Raw genomic sequence first — 15,817 nt, forward strand, 5'->3', positions numbered from 1 at the left:
TACTGCTGTTCAAGTGAGAAGTTCATAATTTCAAATGAACAAATAATACTAATATATTGGAGTATTTTTTTTTTTTAAGTAGTAAGGGAGAATTATACTGCTATACACTCAGTGATCACTGAATTATGACCACCCCTATGAAAACTGAATGCGACCCGTTGACTACGTGAGGTACGAGGGTGGGAGTTAGTCAACCTACGTAGCATAGATAAGGTGTCAGTGGTTCAGCAGGTAATAAAATTCCGAGCGTGATGGGTAAAAGGAAGGATTTATCGGACTTTTAAAGGGCAGATTGTGGGTGCTCGACGAGCTGGTATCTCGATTTTCCAGACGGCTGAACCGAACCGGTGTGGGTGTTCGAGAGCCACCGTAGTTAAAGTGTACCAGGACTGGCGTCAAAATGGTCAAATAACGACCCGACAGCAAAACTGCAAAGGTCAGCGAAAAGTTGATGTTAGAGGTGAGCGCCAGGTATGACGACTCGTACAGGCGAAGCACTGTTGAAGAGTTGACTACCCAATACAACATGGGCCAACCCGGAACAATATCTGGCATGAACATGCGTCGCACGCTCGCACGTATGGGCTATACCATAAGTATAGCAGACGATCCATTGCCGACCGCGCTAGCCGGGTGGGTAAAGTGTCTGCCTGGCAACCCAAAGGTCGCGGGTTCGAATCCCGCCTCGGGCTTGGATCAAAGTACTGCAAAAACCTTGGGAGGTGCATTACAGCCACAGAAGCCGATGCGCCAACAACTACAAAAAAAAAAAAAAAAAAAGAAAAGCAGACGACCCCTACGGTATCCTCTACTAACCAAGGTTCATCGGCGTAAAAGACTCGCCTGGTGCAAAGAGCATGCAAGTTGAACGTTAAAAGACTGGAAGAAGATGTGCTGGTCGGATGAGTCACGTTATTTACTCCACACTGTGAATGAGTCTCTTCATCCATCGTGCATGGTATCAAAAATGCAGGCCAGTGGAGGCGGTTGTATGGTGTGGGGCATGATTCACTGGCAGGAACTTGGACTCCTGGTGCATGGGGAACAACGTATCAGTGATCTCCGCAATGGTGTCTTCCAAGATAATAATACGCCGAGCCATCGGGCACTTGTTGTGCAGGAATGGTTTGAAGAATACAGTTCTGACTTCCAGCATATCGATTGGCCTCCGAACTCCGCCGATATCCATCCCATAGAGCACTTGTGGGACACTATGGAAAGGCATATCAGGCGTCTGGATACACCAATCACCTCCATACTTGCATTGCTGAACACATTACACACACACAGCTTGGTTGGCCTTACCTCCCGAACGCTTCCGACATCTTGTTGAATCAGTGCCACGTCGTATAGCTGCTGTACTGAGGGCAAAAGGAGGATTATGACCACTTACCTACGAGGTATTAGGTAGGTGGTCATAATTCAGTGATCACCCGGTGTATATTCCACAGGCTTTACGGAAAAGTAGCCCCTCGCATCTCGCCCCTGGAACATTTCGCCCCCATTAGATAACGAGTAGGTTACAAAAATGTAAATACAGTCAATTCTCGACAACTCGAATTTTTATTGAAGTCTCAGTTCTTTTAGTGAAGATTCAATGTTAAACTCTCTCGATAACTCTTAACTTTTCCGAACAAATTTTCAAAATTACATTCGTGTACAAATTGTGGAACAGTGACTAATCTTATAAAAGTCTTTTCAGTAACAAGTGAATCTTGTTCTGATTTGTCTAAATTCAAACAAAAGTTCCTGCATCTGGCTCTCCTCACATTCCCTGGTGCATTGGACAGCGCGCATTTGCTGTTTTCGCCGCCTCATTATCGGTGGTGCATCGTGTGAACAAGCTGAGCGTCGCAGGCAGTGCAATATCTGCATATTATTTTTGCATCTTGATTGATTAATCCTGCATGTACAATGGCAAAAATTGTTTTCAATAAGTGGCAAAAGAAAATTGGTAGATGATGACAACCACATTTACGTGTTTTCAAAGAGAATTCTAGATGAAAAACATGGAATCTGGGTTTGTGAAAAACGTTCCACCTGCAAAGGGCGTGTTGGACAGAGGGTTTGGAAGGGCCAGTTGTCAAAGTCGTAACTAAACATAACCATGCAGCTCAAGCTGCAAGGTCGGAAGCATTGCAATTGATTAGTCAAATACGGCAACATGCAACAACCACGAACGAAGGGCCACAGCAAATTGTTGCATCAGTAATTGCAGGAGCTCATGCCAATGTCACGGCATTACTTTCCTAAAAAGGATTCACTTAAACGAACTATTCGTCATGTTCGATGCAACAATGGTACTCCTGCTTTACCGAGCAATCTCCAGGACCTAGTAATTCCACAAAATTATCAAGAAATGATCATCGATGGCAATGTACAACAGTTTTTGACGTATGATTCTCAGGAAGAACTGCTCCCGGGTCGCATGCTTATTTTTTACACTAGTAACAATCTTCAGAAAACCACTCCTGGCGCGTAGCCAGGAGTGGTTTTCTGATGGAACTTTTAGCAAAGTACCCACGCATTTTCAGCAGCTTTATTCATGTGGTTCAATTCAACGCAGTTATTGCAGTGTTCTACGCGCTTCTGCCAAACAAAACTCGTGCCACATACGTAAAGTTGCTCCAAGAAGTTAAAAATCATTTACATTTCTGTAGCCTACTCAATCTACAGGAGGCGAAATGCGAGGAGCCACTTTTCCGAATCTCATTCCACAGTACATGCCAGCTTAATTGGGATTTCACCGGTGTGTAAATAGGCACTGTGAGGACTGAACAAAGTTACATCTACTGTAGATGTATCTTTACCATGATAAAGATACATCTACGAGGCGAGATGATATGCCAGTTTTAACTCAAGAATTTAAAAAGCCTCATGTTAAGAAAGCTAAGAGCATTACTGTAGGAAAATTCCTTACTCTGTAATAGCAAATAAACATCCATATCAAATCATAAACAAATAGCGGTATACTTCTATATTAGAATGATTCGAATAAAAAGCACCAGAGTCTTATCTCGCTTATATGTAGGTTTAGACTATTAATCTGGACCTTTTTTTTGTCGTATTTAGGATGAACTTTTTCTATTTGATGTCAAAAATGGACTAAGTATTACAGTTCAGATTTTACAAGTTTAAAATTTTCCAAATAAGCTGCTTTTATTTCCCCAATAGGAAAGTTGTTCCTGTCCTTGGTTTAGTCTAAAAACATCATGGGTGTACTCCCGAAACCTCAGTAAATCAATTTTATTTGAAGAATAAAAAAAAATTACACATTAACAAATAACCTAAAGGCGCGAGGAAACGCTACACGCACACTGTCCGCGCATAACCAGCTGTTCTATAATAACATTCCTATTGAAGAAAAAAAAGTAATCGGTTAAGCAAAATTTAAATGATAATACTTAGTCCAAATACAGGGTGGCCACTGAAAGACTGAAGGGTTTAAAAAAACTCATAACTTGTTCATTTTCAATCTTTTTTATTTTCTTTTTTTACAGGTTATAGAGGATCCCTTGGAGATTAAAATAGCTACGTATGATGTAGCAACGAGTAAAACTCATTGGGTTTTTCTATTCCAGTGAAAGATCAATTATTGAAACTCAGGGAAAATACCGGCAACATTTTAAAGTAAGAGTATCTCCTAGCGATAACATGATTCGGAACCTAATCACCCGATTTGAAAGAACTGTATCAGTCGGCGATCTTCCGGGAAGAGGTCCTGTGCGCACTGATGCAGCGGTGGAAGCTATACGGCAGGGTCCTTGAGGATCCATCAGCCTCTACCCGTTGTCGCTCTGCTCAACTAGGCATCGCCAGAACATCGCTTCAGAAGATTCTGAAACTGGATTTAAAAATGTTTCCATACAAGATCCAAATGGTCCAAGCTTTACTACCCCAAGATACTCAGCAGCGCCTGCAGTACGCCATTCGATTTCAACACCTAGCCAGAGATAACTTTTTGAACAACTTGATAATGAGTGATGAGGCCCATTTTCATTTAAACCGGTACATCAACAAACAAAACTGCAGATTTTGGGGTACTGAGAATCGCAAGGAATTACATCCCCAAAAATGCGCTGTTTGGTGCGGTGTTATGGCTGAAAGAGTTATCGGTCCTTATTTCTTTGAAAATGAGGAAGGTCAGCCAGAAAGAATCAACGGGATCCTGTATAGGACAATGCTTGAAATTTTTTTATGCCCAGCGGTCGAAGATAATCAGGAGGTATGGTTCCAACAGGATGGAGCTACTGCGCACACTGCCAGGGCGACGATGGACTTCCTGCGAGAAATTTTCGGTGAACGAATAATTTCAAAAAATGCTGAATTCGTTTGGCTTCCGCGTTCACCTGATTTGACGGCTCCAGACTTCTTTTTGTGGGGCTACTTGAAAGAAGGGGTTTACGTAAATAAACCTCGAACAATTCAAGAACGTACGGAGAGAACATTCGAGCCGAAATCCGACGTTTACGACCTGAAACCTTGCGTACGGGCATGGAAAATGTTGTGGAAAGAGCCTGTATTTGTGAGCAGGAAAATGGTAGTCATTTGAGGGATGTTATTTTTCACACTTAATACTAAAAAATTATACATTAATTATATTTCCAAATAAAATAATAAAAAATTAAAAAAACAGGTTTGTAAAAGTTATTTTTGTTTTATATCATTCAGTCTTTCAGTGGCCACCCTGTACAACTTTGTAAAATAAACTAAAAATATTAACTTAATAATGCAGAAGATAAAAATAATTTGTTTTAATTCTGATATTTTAATAGTTTGTGTGTTAAGTTTTAACGTTGTTACTTTAAAATTTAATATGAGAAGCAGTAAAATAATTCATTTAAAAGGGAAAACGTATAAATCACAGAACTAAATAGAAGCAATACCAGGGCTGTAATTTAAGCAACTGTCATGTTGAAGGAAAGGAATAGATGTAAATCTGTCTTCTGAATAAAACATTACTTGAAAATTATCCTAAAGTATAGAACTGAATAAACAAGAAATTATTAGTATTCATGATCCATCCTCCTAGACTTTATGGCTGTACCGGTGTGATTTGTAATAACACGGATAAATAAATCCAGACAACAAATCTACTAAACTCCATAATAAGTGGGACAGACCCAGGTGCCATTTAATTGAAACCACCCTAGATACTTCCTTTGGAGAAGTGCTTTTTATTTATAGTGCTTAAGTACCAAGGCAATCTGTGGTGGGTGGCTTCCGCAGATATGAGACCCATGGATGAGGTGCTGTTAATATTACAATAATATTCAATAGTTTTCATAGCATGGTTGTTGTTGTTTTGGTTTTTAGGAGCATTAGCAACTAAGGTCATATTGCTCCGGGATATGCGGTGGTCATTCCCTGACCTTTCCGCATCTTCCGTATTAGGTGGTGATGAGCTCGAACCCCGGTCTAATCAAGAAGCATGTGATACACACTACTGCTCCTTCTCACCTGGCTACGGAGGCGCCTCATAGCATGGAATTTGTCTTGAATTTTACAAATCTATTCATACATTCAGAGCGCGAGGCGCCGGATCGCAGAACTTAAAACCTGAGTGGGCCGCTAAATTTCAGTGAACTCCTGTATATCTGCCTTCATGAAGGCATTGTTAGCTATCGAGTTGGAAAATGTAAGAACTTCGCGTTTATCGACATGAAGGCAAAAAGGGTTGATATCTAACCTACCACGCAACCAATTTCTTAATGTATCGTTGATAGCGTTTTTATTTTAACTTCAAATGTCCTTAATAAGTTTAACAGATGAATACATAAGAAGGTAACGAAGTACTAGCTATAAAATGCCTTGAGATCAGAACTTGAAACCCAAATAGTAGTTAAGCTGCAGAGAAGATAACTTTCAAATTTTGATATTAATTTGAGAATTTATAGACAAGTTCAATGATAATAATACAGCCTTACACTTTAGCAATTCAGTTACAAAACATCCAGTTATCACTCTGCCTAATAAATTACTGCACTATATTTTTTTAGACCAGAGATAAGACTGTTTAACAATGTGGGGGGGGGGACCGGACATGCGCTCTTTAGTTCATCGTCCTTCAGTTCATTTAAAAGCACAATGAAATACTTTCAAATATTTTTCGGATTTATTTTATAAAATACAGCAAATCCGCTTGTTTAGAATTATTTATTTCCCCCAGTATTTGTACATATTATAGTACGTAACAACCAGCAGTCATTAAATTAAGAGTAGAGTTTCACATCTCATCGTCGTTCTACGATAAATGAAAATATAAAATTGAAGTTTATAATCGTTATAAAACGCAGTTTATCTGGCTAAAGCTTAGTCACCGCGGTGATGAAAGTGCATGTTGTCGAACGTGTACTTCGTTATGTTTTGGTACTTCGACTCGAAGAAAATTCCTGCAAACAAGCGATTCGCCCGTTTTGTTGCTCGCAAAGAAGAATCGATGTCAGATGCGCTTGTCAGCCTTTGATATACGATTAGGAGTCGTTGCAGTAGGCTTCAATCCCCCACCCCTCTAAACTTCTGCTTATAATAAGGCCAACGGGCAAGCAGTAATTCAGCAGGCATTTTCGTGATATTTTTTCAACATACCCATCTAAAGACATATCTTTATTAGTGTTTCTGATATGTAAACATGACTGGCATTCGTGAGTAGTTATCCGATCGCTTTTACTTTGTGGGAGGAACCACAGACAGTAAGAGAAATTTCAAAACTGCTAGTGCTGGCGACAAAAATCGATCCACCTTGGTTGGCCTATGAACACTCTTTGAACATGACGGACGCCAGCATGGCGCCTTTTCAGATGCGATCTGTAATTTTTTTTTTTTTTTTTTTATCAACTTTGCTCTGTGTTTGATGGCAGCAGGAAGGACTACAAGTGGGGGGGATAGAGAGCGTTCGGCGTGCTTTGACGTCGACATAACATTTACTGTCATCAGAAGCCACTGATCGAAATAAATGTTACAAGGTTTGTTGCTAGAAATTTTTTTTTGACGTCCTGTGGTTTTAGAAAAAAGAATAGCTACAGCAATTCTCTTACTCGATCGGTACTGTGAGGGTTTTTTTTTGCTAACTTAAAGGAATATAAATTAAGTTTTCTCTTTTATCAACGATATATTTCATCAAGAGGTGGTCGAGGAGTATGAAAAAATTTATACGCGAACAACTGTCCAAGATATAAACCATTCCAAAGATGTAATATTATCATCTCAAATATCGAGATTGGATGGAAGAGATTAAAGCTGATATTAGATGGGAGTTTAAAAAAACACATGCAAAATCCAGTGGGGGGGGAGGTTAATGTGTTTACTGTTCCTGAAATGTTGAAGTATGCATGTATTGCTTTCTGACTAGTAAAGAAAGTAAGAAAACTACGAAGGTCTTTCTATGACGCACTATGAAAGGCACGTGTCTCTGCAGAAACACTTACAACGCCACACACACCTTTTTGATAAGTCTTGGTCATCGTAAAAGGCATTTTATGACTTCCTATGACGATAAGATTGCCTGTCGTCTCTCATTACTTTCTCGCACCTCCCTCACAAGACGTGTCCAAAAACCCCTTCGGAGATAATAAACCGGAAACCTCTTTTTATGCCTACGAACCACCGGTGAATGCTATCGAGTGTGAAAAGATAAATTTCGCCACCACCTTTGTTTAGTTAGTCATCTCTTGTCTACTATAATCAATTAATGGATTCTGTAATTTCATCTACGTCTCGGTGAAATATCTACGCAAAAACTTTCTCAAAGGTTACGCTTTGTAAGCTCAAAAAGAGCGCAAATTTATGTCGAGTTAACGCTCTTTTTGAAATTTGCCTGGAGGGAGTGAAACGTCACAACTTTAAAAGCGACCTCTAGCAATATGCTAATTATCATATTAATTATTCGGGTGGATGTTGAGTTTTATTTGAAGGCAGTTTAAGTACGCCTTGGGGAATTCTAACGGCAGGTGGAACTTTGCTACCCTTTGTCGGCAAAAGACTTAGTTAACAATTCGCTTAACGGCAATGAGCCCCAGAAGGAAGCAAGTTTTCTACACTTCATTTTATTAGTGAAATAATTCAACCGAGGACCGAATTGTTGTTCCCAGTTTGTAAGATTCCTTCTGGATCCAACTGGGAATTTAAATAAATTACTTTCTTGAGGAATTATAAAAGCGGCATCGCATCCGAACAATAAACACGATTCTTTTATCGCTCAAGAAGTACGGAAGATGCAACTACTTCGCCGGTTTGTCGGCGAAAAGCTGTGAACGCTGGCAATAAGGATAACAGGAAAGAAGAAGCTGCATCCAATATCCCTTATGAGCTGTTTTGCCTCTTTCCATACCACAGTATGTTGCTGAGAGGGGAAGGGGAAAACAACACTTCGCTTCCAGTGCAATATGCGGTAGTTCATCTATTCTGGGTGCCAATGTTTCTGTTAGCGAAATGGCAGCACAAAGAGCGCGAAGTTTCTCGCGATACAGAACGAGATGTTGTTAAGAATCAAACGCTGTTGCTTGGCAATCTGAGAGTGACATAAGTTTTGTGGCTTCCGGGAAAAAGTTTGCACAATTACTTGGGTGCCGACGGCTCTGATAATAAATTATTATCATACATTAAAAAAGAAACTATTCTTGCAACAATTTAAGTTTCAGGTCATTCTTCGAATCATTCCGCTTTCTTTACAAGCGGAAGAGTAAAAGGAAGAAAAATAGGCGACCGTCAGATTGTAGCAACTTCGGAAATGGATGCTGGGATGCCCTTCTACAGCCTCGTGCGGTGATCTATGATGATAGTCCGCAACAACAACAAACAACAACAAAAAAAGCCCATCTACTACGAACATTCGGTCTGGTCGGTATGAAATAGAGCGTACCGTATTGCATTCGTTTGCTTCGCAACTGCCCAGCACAGAAACTTGTATCGGTAATGCCGACAGCTGTCTTGAGGGACATCCATATTTGAATTCTTTTTCCTGCCAGTACATCCGACTAGACTATCGATTGCTACATTTGCACGCTTCCAACAAAATGGTCTGCAACGATCGTGGTTTGGAAAAGGAGTAAATTTTTATTTAAGAGTACCAGCACATAATTATTTACCTCATTATTTATCTCAATAATCAAAGCAATAAAATACGCGGAACATTTCACAACAAAATACAGTGTAATTGATCTCTCTCTCTCTCTCTCTCTCTCTCTCTCTCTCTCTCTCTATGAAAAAACTTAGAGCCAAATGGAAGCACAAATAATCATCTCATGCGTAAATTTAAGAGTCCTTAACCCCTCAAAGCATAAGGGCCACTAACGAGAAGCTGGACAAAATCTATCTTCATTTTATTATAACCACATATTAAACATAGTAGCACAGAATCAGAGAAATTTGGTTTACCTGTGGAAATGTCCAATTAAGAAGCTGTTCAAAGTCAGCATTTCGATATGTATTATAGTTAGCATCTATAAATTCAAAGACGCAATTTTTTTCCCTGTTTTTTTTTTTCCATAAACGAAATTTAATTGAAATTTCGCAGAATTTGACATGGTTGAAGAAATTCAGCTCACCTCTCAGGAAAAAATGATTTGTTTAAATAAGCTTAATGGAAAGTATTAATTATGCATGAATTTCAGTCATTACGAAAAGCCTAATAATAAGTTAAGAGTTAAAATATAGATATATAATTTGTTATGGAATAAGGTATGGTGCTACTCAGAGATACCAGATAAAGTATTTTATACTTTATCCGGTAAATACTGTGTGGCTCTTAGATATAGAGCGGGGTGAGGAGCGAATTATGCTCTGATCAAACATTGCCTGAAGGAGGAAAGAACATTTGAGTCCGATAAAGGTAACGCAGATGTTGAGTCAGTGTGCTGTGAAATGACTTGCAGCAGAGGGATATGACAGTGGGTATGTTGCAGACTAAACAACTCTAAGGAGTATGACAAAAATCTCTAGAGGCAGACTGAATGGGCTAGCAAATACAATTATCCCATTATCAGCGTCTTCCGCTTACTCTGTACAATACGTTAACTGAAAATAAACTAGTCTACTAATGGAAAATTTCTACTTATTACAGTATGTCTGAAACAGTATTGGGGGAAGGCTCTAATATCCTGTGAGTTCTCACCAAGGAGCCTAACTATAATAAAAATTTGACCGTGGGGGAATTAACAGCAGGCACTGACAACAAATCCATATAATGTGGCATGGGGTCAAAGATTTCTTTAACTGAAAAGATATAGCGTCGGACGCATATATGCTACGAGAAATATTCAAGAGATTTATCCTCGAAGCCACAACCGTATTCGTATCAGTGGTCAAATTCTGCAAAAGTCTTGACTTGGCGCATTACAACCATAGATGCTGATGCGCCATAAACCTTTAAACAAACAAACATCCGCAAACGTAAGATGTAATATTGGATGACATGCGAGGTAAACAGTTTAAATGAGCAAAAGAAATAAGCATGGGACAGTTACAGCCAATTAATGATTCAGATAAATATTTCAGGCAGACAATTACAGATAATGATTCACTTTTATCAGCTTTATAAGAGGACCAAACCACTGATGGGTAAGCAGGCGAAAGCTGATTACGAAAAATAATTAATAGAGCTAAGAAAGAGGAGAAGGAGTTCTCGTATGTGAATATGAAAAAAGTGAGAGTAAATCCAAGAGGTTCCTTAATGCGATCGACAGGAAGCGCAGCAGAAATGGTAGATGAGTTGAATAGATACTGCTCAGTGATATTTACAGAAAAGCAAGCTCGAATTACCGGAAAATGTTAAGGAGCCGGCCTGCAAAATAATAAGTGACAATGATCCCAAAGAAGCATTTGTTAGAAATGCTGCTGAGAATAAAGCAGGCCAAGGCTCCAGGGAAGGATAGTATATATTTCGTTATAATTAAAAAGGTGCATGTAAGTATACTAAACCGCAGGGAATGTCAATGAGAGCGTAATTAGACTCCGAAAAGAAGTCTAATTACGCTGTAATTACATTAGCACTTCAACAACTTGGGCTGGAGAAGTGCTAATGTCTCCCCAATCCACAAAGGTGGTGCTAAAGAGGAGCTGATTAACTACAGACCAGTAGGTTTGACTTATATTGTAGGCAAGATCACGAAGTAGACAGTTAAGGATGAGGCTTAGGACCATTTCGACAAGAATTTCATTCTGAATAGACACTGCCATGGATTCGTCATGTCGGACCAATTTAATGAAGTGTTATTATGTAGTCATAAGCAGATGGATGCAAATATTGTGACATTATTTATCTATACTTTAGTAAAGGCTTTTGATACTGTCCCTCATGGAAGGCCGCTATACAGGGTGTCTCAAAAATATTGGTACAAACGTTTAGGGGAGATAGGTAACATCTAAAGGAATTTGAATCGCACAGGAACCCAAAACCGGAAACGTCACGGGAAAGTAGTAGAAATGACACAAGACAGTAATTAGTGACAAACATTTATGTGACATAATATTAACAATGAAGTACGAGATGGATGCATTTCATGATGTTACAACAGATGCTTGAAGGTTCCACCATGAGACACGATGCATGCGTGACACCGACGCAGCATGGATTGGCGGACACGGTCGAACACACCTGGAGTTTCTTTGACAGTAGCAGCAGCGCAGACGAGTCTCGCCCGAGATCCATTTCCGTCTCCACAGGCGATTCATACACGATAGATTTGAGGGTCCCCCACAGAAAGAAATCAAGGCTCGATAAATCAGGTGAACGTGGGGGCCAGGCAACGGGTCCACCACGGCCAATCCATCGACGCCCAAAACGCCTGTTCAAATGGTCACGAACACACCTTCCATAATGGGCAGGCGCCCCGTCATGTTGAAACCAAATGCTGCGTCTCATATTTCCTGGAACATCGTCAAGTAACCCTGGTAGAACTTGTTCAAGAAAGATCCGATATTTAGCGGAGTTCATGCGGGATGGTAACAGGTATGGGGCGACTAAGCAGTCACCGACATACCTGCCCACACATTTATTGCGAAGCGATGTTGTGCCGCATGGGGGCGCACACCGTGTGGGCCCTCAGCTAATACATACACTAGGTGCATGTCTGCCAGCTCACAGTTCGTATATCGATGCATGCTCCTCGCGCGGCGACTACTGCTTGAATGAGTAAACCAGACATTTTCCCTCGCGCGAACTGATGAAAAGCGCCGTGTACCCACTTACTGTGACGTTTCCGGTTATGGGTTCCTATGCGATTCACATTCCTTTAGAATGTTACCTACCTCCCCTAAACGTTTGCACCAATATTTTTGAGACACCCTGTATAAACTGGAAGAAGTTGGAGTTATTGGTAAGATATCACGCTCGTTAAAAGACGAGAGACAGAGTGTTTTCTTAAATTAGCATTAGTAGAGGCATATGATGCAAGAAAGCAAGCTTATGCAGCATCAGCCAAAAAAAAAAAAAAAAAAAAACCTTCCACTTCACTCCTTCGTCCGTTCGAAATACCTGCCCAGCTGAGCCTTAAATTTATTTAGGCTATCAACTTCCACAACAAGGGATGGAAGTCTGTTCCACCAACCAACTACACGCTGGCTAAAGGCAAATTTCCGCACATCTATCCTACATCTGTCTTTCCTCAATTTGAATTTGTCCTCTCAAGTGATTATTCTGAGTAAGAGGCAGAATCCCATCAGAATTGAGTATGTTCAAACCATTCAAGGCTTTATACACCTCTATCAGATCACCTCGCCGGTGCCTAGTCTCCAGACACTGTAATTTGCAAACCTTAAGCCTTTCTTCGTAAGAGCAACCATTTGCTCCACTCACTAATCTTGTTGCCCTTCTCTGTACATGTTCCAGTAGCTCTACATCCTTCTTGAAATGAGGCTTCCAGACCTGTATACAGTACTCAAGGTGTGGCCTGACCATTGCCTTATACAAGGGAATAATCACCTCCTTATCCCTGCTAGAAAAATTCCTCTATATCATTGATAAGACACCATGAGCTACTCTTGAAGCACGTCTGCACTGCTCAGAGAACTTCATATCTGCCTGCACAATTACCCCCAGGTCCTCTTCATTCTCTACCACTGTCAGTGTAGTACCACAGAGTTGATACATTGCTCTGGGGTTGCTGTTTCCCATATGTGGTACTTTACATTTGTCAAGGTTAAACTTCATTTGCCACCTCTCAGCCCATCTGCTCAACCTTTCCAGATCCTGTTGCAGCAACAACATAACGTTCTTAACAACCAACCTTCGTATCGTCTGCAAACTTGGAAATTAAGCTTGATATTCCATCATCAATATTATTTATAAATACAGAAAACAATAATGGACCCAACACTGAACCTTGAGGGACTCCACTAATAACATTACTCGACGATGAGCAGTGTCCATTGATTACCACTCTCTGTCTTCTCCCCCTCAACCACCCCTTTATCCATAGCAGCAGTTTGCCTCCAATGCCACACTGCTCCACCTTGTGCAGCAGTCTTCCATGTGCAACAGTATCAAAAGCCTTTCTAAGATCCAAGTATATAATATCAAAGTTATTCCCTGCCTCCAGTTCTTTTGTGACTGCATCATAGTATCCAATCAAATTGGTCAGGCAAGACTTCCCCTTAACAAAACCATGCTGTGTCCGAGCTATAACTGAAGTCTTGTCTAGATGATCCTGTAGTGCTTCTTTAACCAGTGCCTCCATTAATTTTCCTGGAACATAAATTAAACTCACAGGTCTATAATTACTTGTGTCAGCCTTTGATCCTCCTTTGTGAATTGGGGTCACATTTGCACATCTCCAGTCTATGGGTACCTCCCCTGAGTCCAAGGAAGCTCTGATAATTATGGCTAAGGGTTTGCTTACTTCCTTTGCTGCCTCCTTTAATATAACTGGATAGATCCCATCCATCCCAGGTGCCTTTCTTGTGTTTATATTCAACAATTTCTCCTCCACTTTACTCTCAGTTATTACAAGATTATCTAGCTTACTGCCAGAGTTGAATACACCTCTGGAATTTCCCTCGCTGAATAACTCCTCATGTGTGAATGTCGATGCAAAATATTCATTTAGTTTGTTAGCTACCTGAGCAGGATCATCAACAGTTGACCCATCGATATCAAGTGGACCAATCTGATTCATCCCCTTCCTTCTAGAGTTTACATAAGTAAAGAACTCTTTGCTGTTTTTCTTTGCATCTCTTGCCAAAGATTTCTCGTAATCTGCCTTCGCCTGCCTGACCTCCTTTGTAACTTGGTTACAGATAAACTTATATCTATCATTGGCTTCTGTGTCGCGTGTTAATTTATATGCATCCCATTCATTTTTCTTCTCTGCCATATGTCTCATTAGTTCATCTGACATCCATTTAGGCCTAAAACTTGAACAATATTTCTTAGTTGGTATGTAAAGCCTAGTAGCTTCCAAGATAAGTTCTTTGAATGCTTCCCATTTTGGATTTGCTGTTGGTAACATCATCAGTTGATCCCACTGTATAGAATTTAAATACTGTCTCAGCCCATACTGCCTTTACGAAAGCAATAACCCTTCCCTTTACCCCTGATGGTAGTTACCTCTTTGAGTAAATCCCACTTCAGCACACTGTGATCACTGCCACCTAGTGGTTCCTCTATCTGCAGATTCTTAATGCATGAAGAATCACTACTAATAATCAAATCTAGAGTATTACTCCCTCTAGTTGCCTCCCGAACATGCTGATGTAGAAAACAATCATCCAATAAATCCACAAAAGCCTTGCTAGTGTGTGAGTGACCAACCCACAAATGCCAGTCAATATCTGGAAAATTAAAATCCCTCATTATAAGACTCACTGATTTACTGGCCCACTCTATTTCCCTGTACAGTTTCTTATTATACTCATCAGAGTCATTAGGCCTATAGCACACTCCTACTCTCAATTTTGATCTCCCAATGCTTATGTCACACCAAAGTGACTCAACACTGCACTGTCCAGCGATGTTGACTGGCTTCACTTCCTTGGATTTTATGTGTTTCTTAACTAATAGCATAACCCCTCCTCCCTTCCTATCCTGTCTATCCTTTCTGTAGACGTTGAACTCTACAGAAAGGATAGAAAAGGTTCGACAGGCGAAGGCAGTTTATGAGAAATCACTAGCAAACAGAGCAAAGAGGGGGATAAAGAATTCTTCACATATATAAATGCCAAGAAGAGCAGGACAAACCAGATCGGACCTTTACGTAAGGGAAAGGGGATAGTAATAAATACACCAGCTGCCGTTGCAGATGAACTCAACAGTTATTTTGCATCGATATTTACAAATGAAAAGCCTTTTGTGGCAATGGGAAATTGTGGGAGCGAAGATAAAAAATATGTAATTAATGATATTGAAATTTCGCAAGATTATTTAATGAAAAAACGTTCGAGCCTACAGTCCAGTAAGGCTCCTGGAGTTAATGGAATATACTCTATAATCTTAAGGGAGGCGGCAAGCGAGTGCATTGAACCATTGAGGCTAATTATGCGAGCATCACTAGACTCTGGGGAGATTCCCTTGGATTGGAAAAGTGAAAATGTATCTCCCATACATAAGGGTGGCTCTAAAAGTGAAGTTGGAAATTATCGACCTTTCTGTCAGTCTGAGTTCAGTAGTAGGGAAAATCATGGAGGCAATGATCAAGGGTGGAATTCAGGATCATTTGGATCGAATTGAAATTCTCAAGGATACTCAGCATGGTTTTGTAAAGGGAAAATCATGTTTAACAAATCTGGTTCGCTATTTCGAAAGGGTCACTCACGAGCTGGATTTAGGGAATAATTTCGACATTGTTTATTTAGATTTCAGCAAAGCTTTTGACTCAGTCCCACA

The sequence above is a fragment of the Mastigoproctus giganteus genome, chromosome 4 (assembly GCF_048544385.1).
Source record: "Mastigoproctus giganteus isolate SK-2022 chromosome 4, ASM4854438v1, whole genome shotgun sequence".
In the NCBI taxonomy this organism is placed as follows: domain Eukaryota; kingdom Metazoa; phylum Arthropoda; class Arachnida; order Uropygi; family Thelyphonidae; genus Mastigoproctus; species Mastigoproctus giganteus.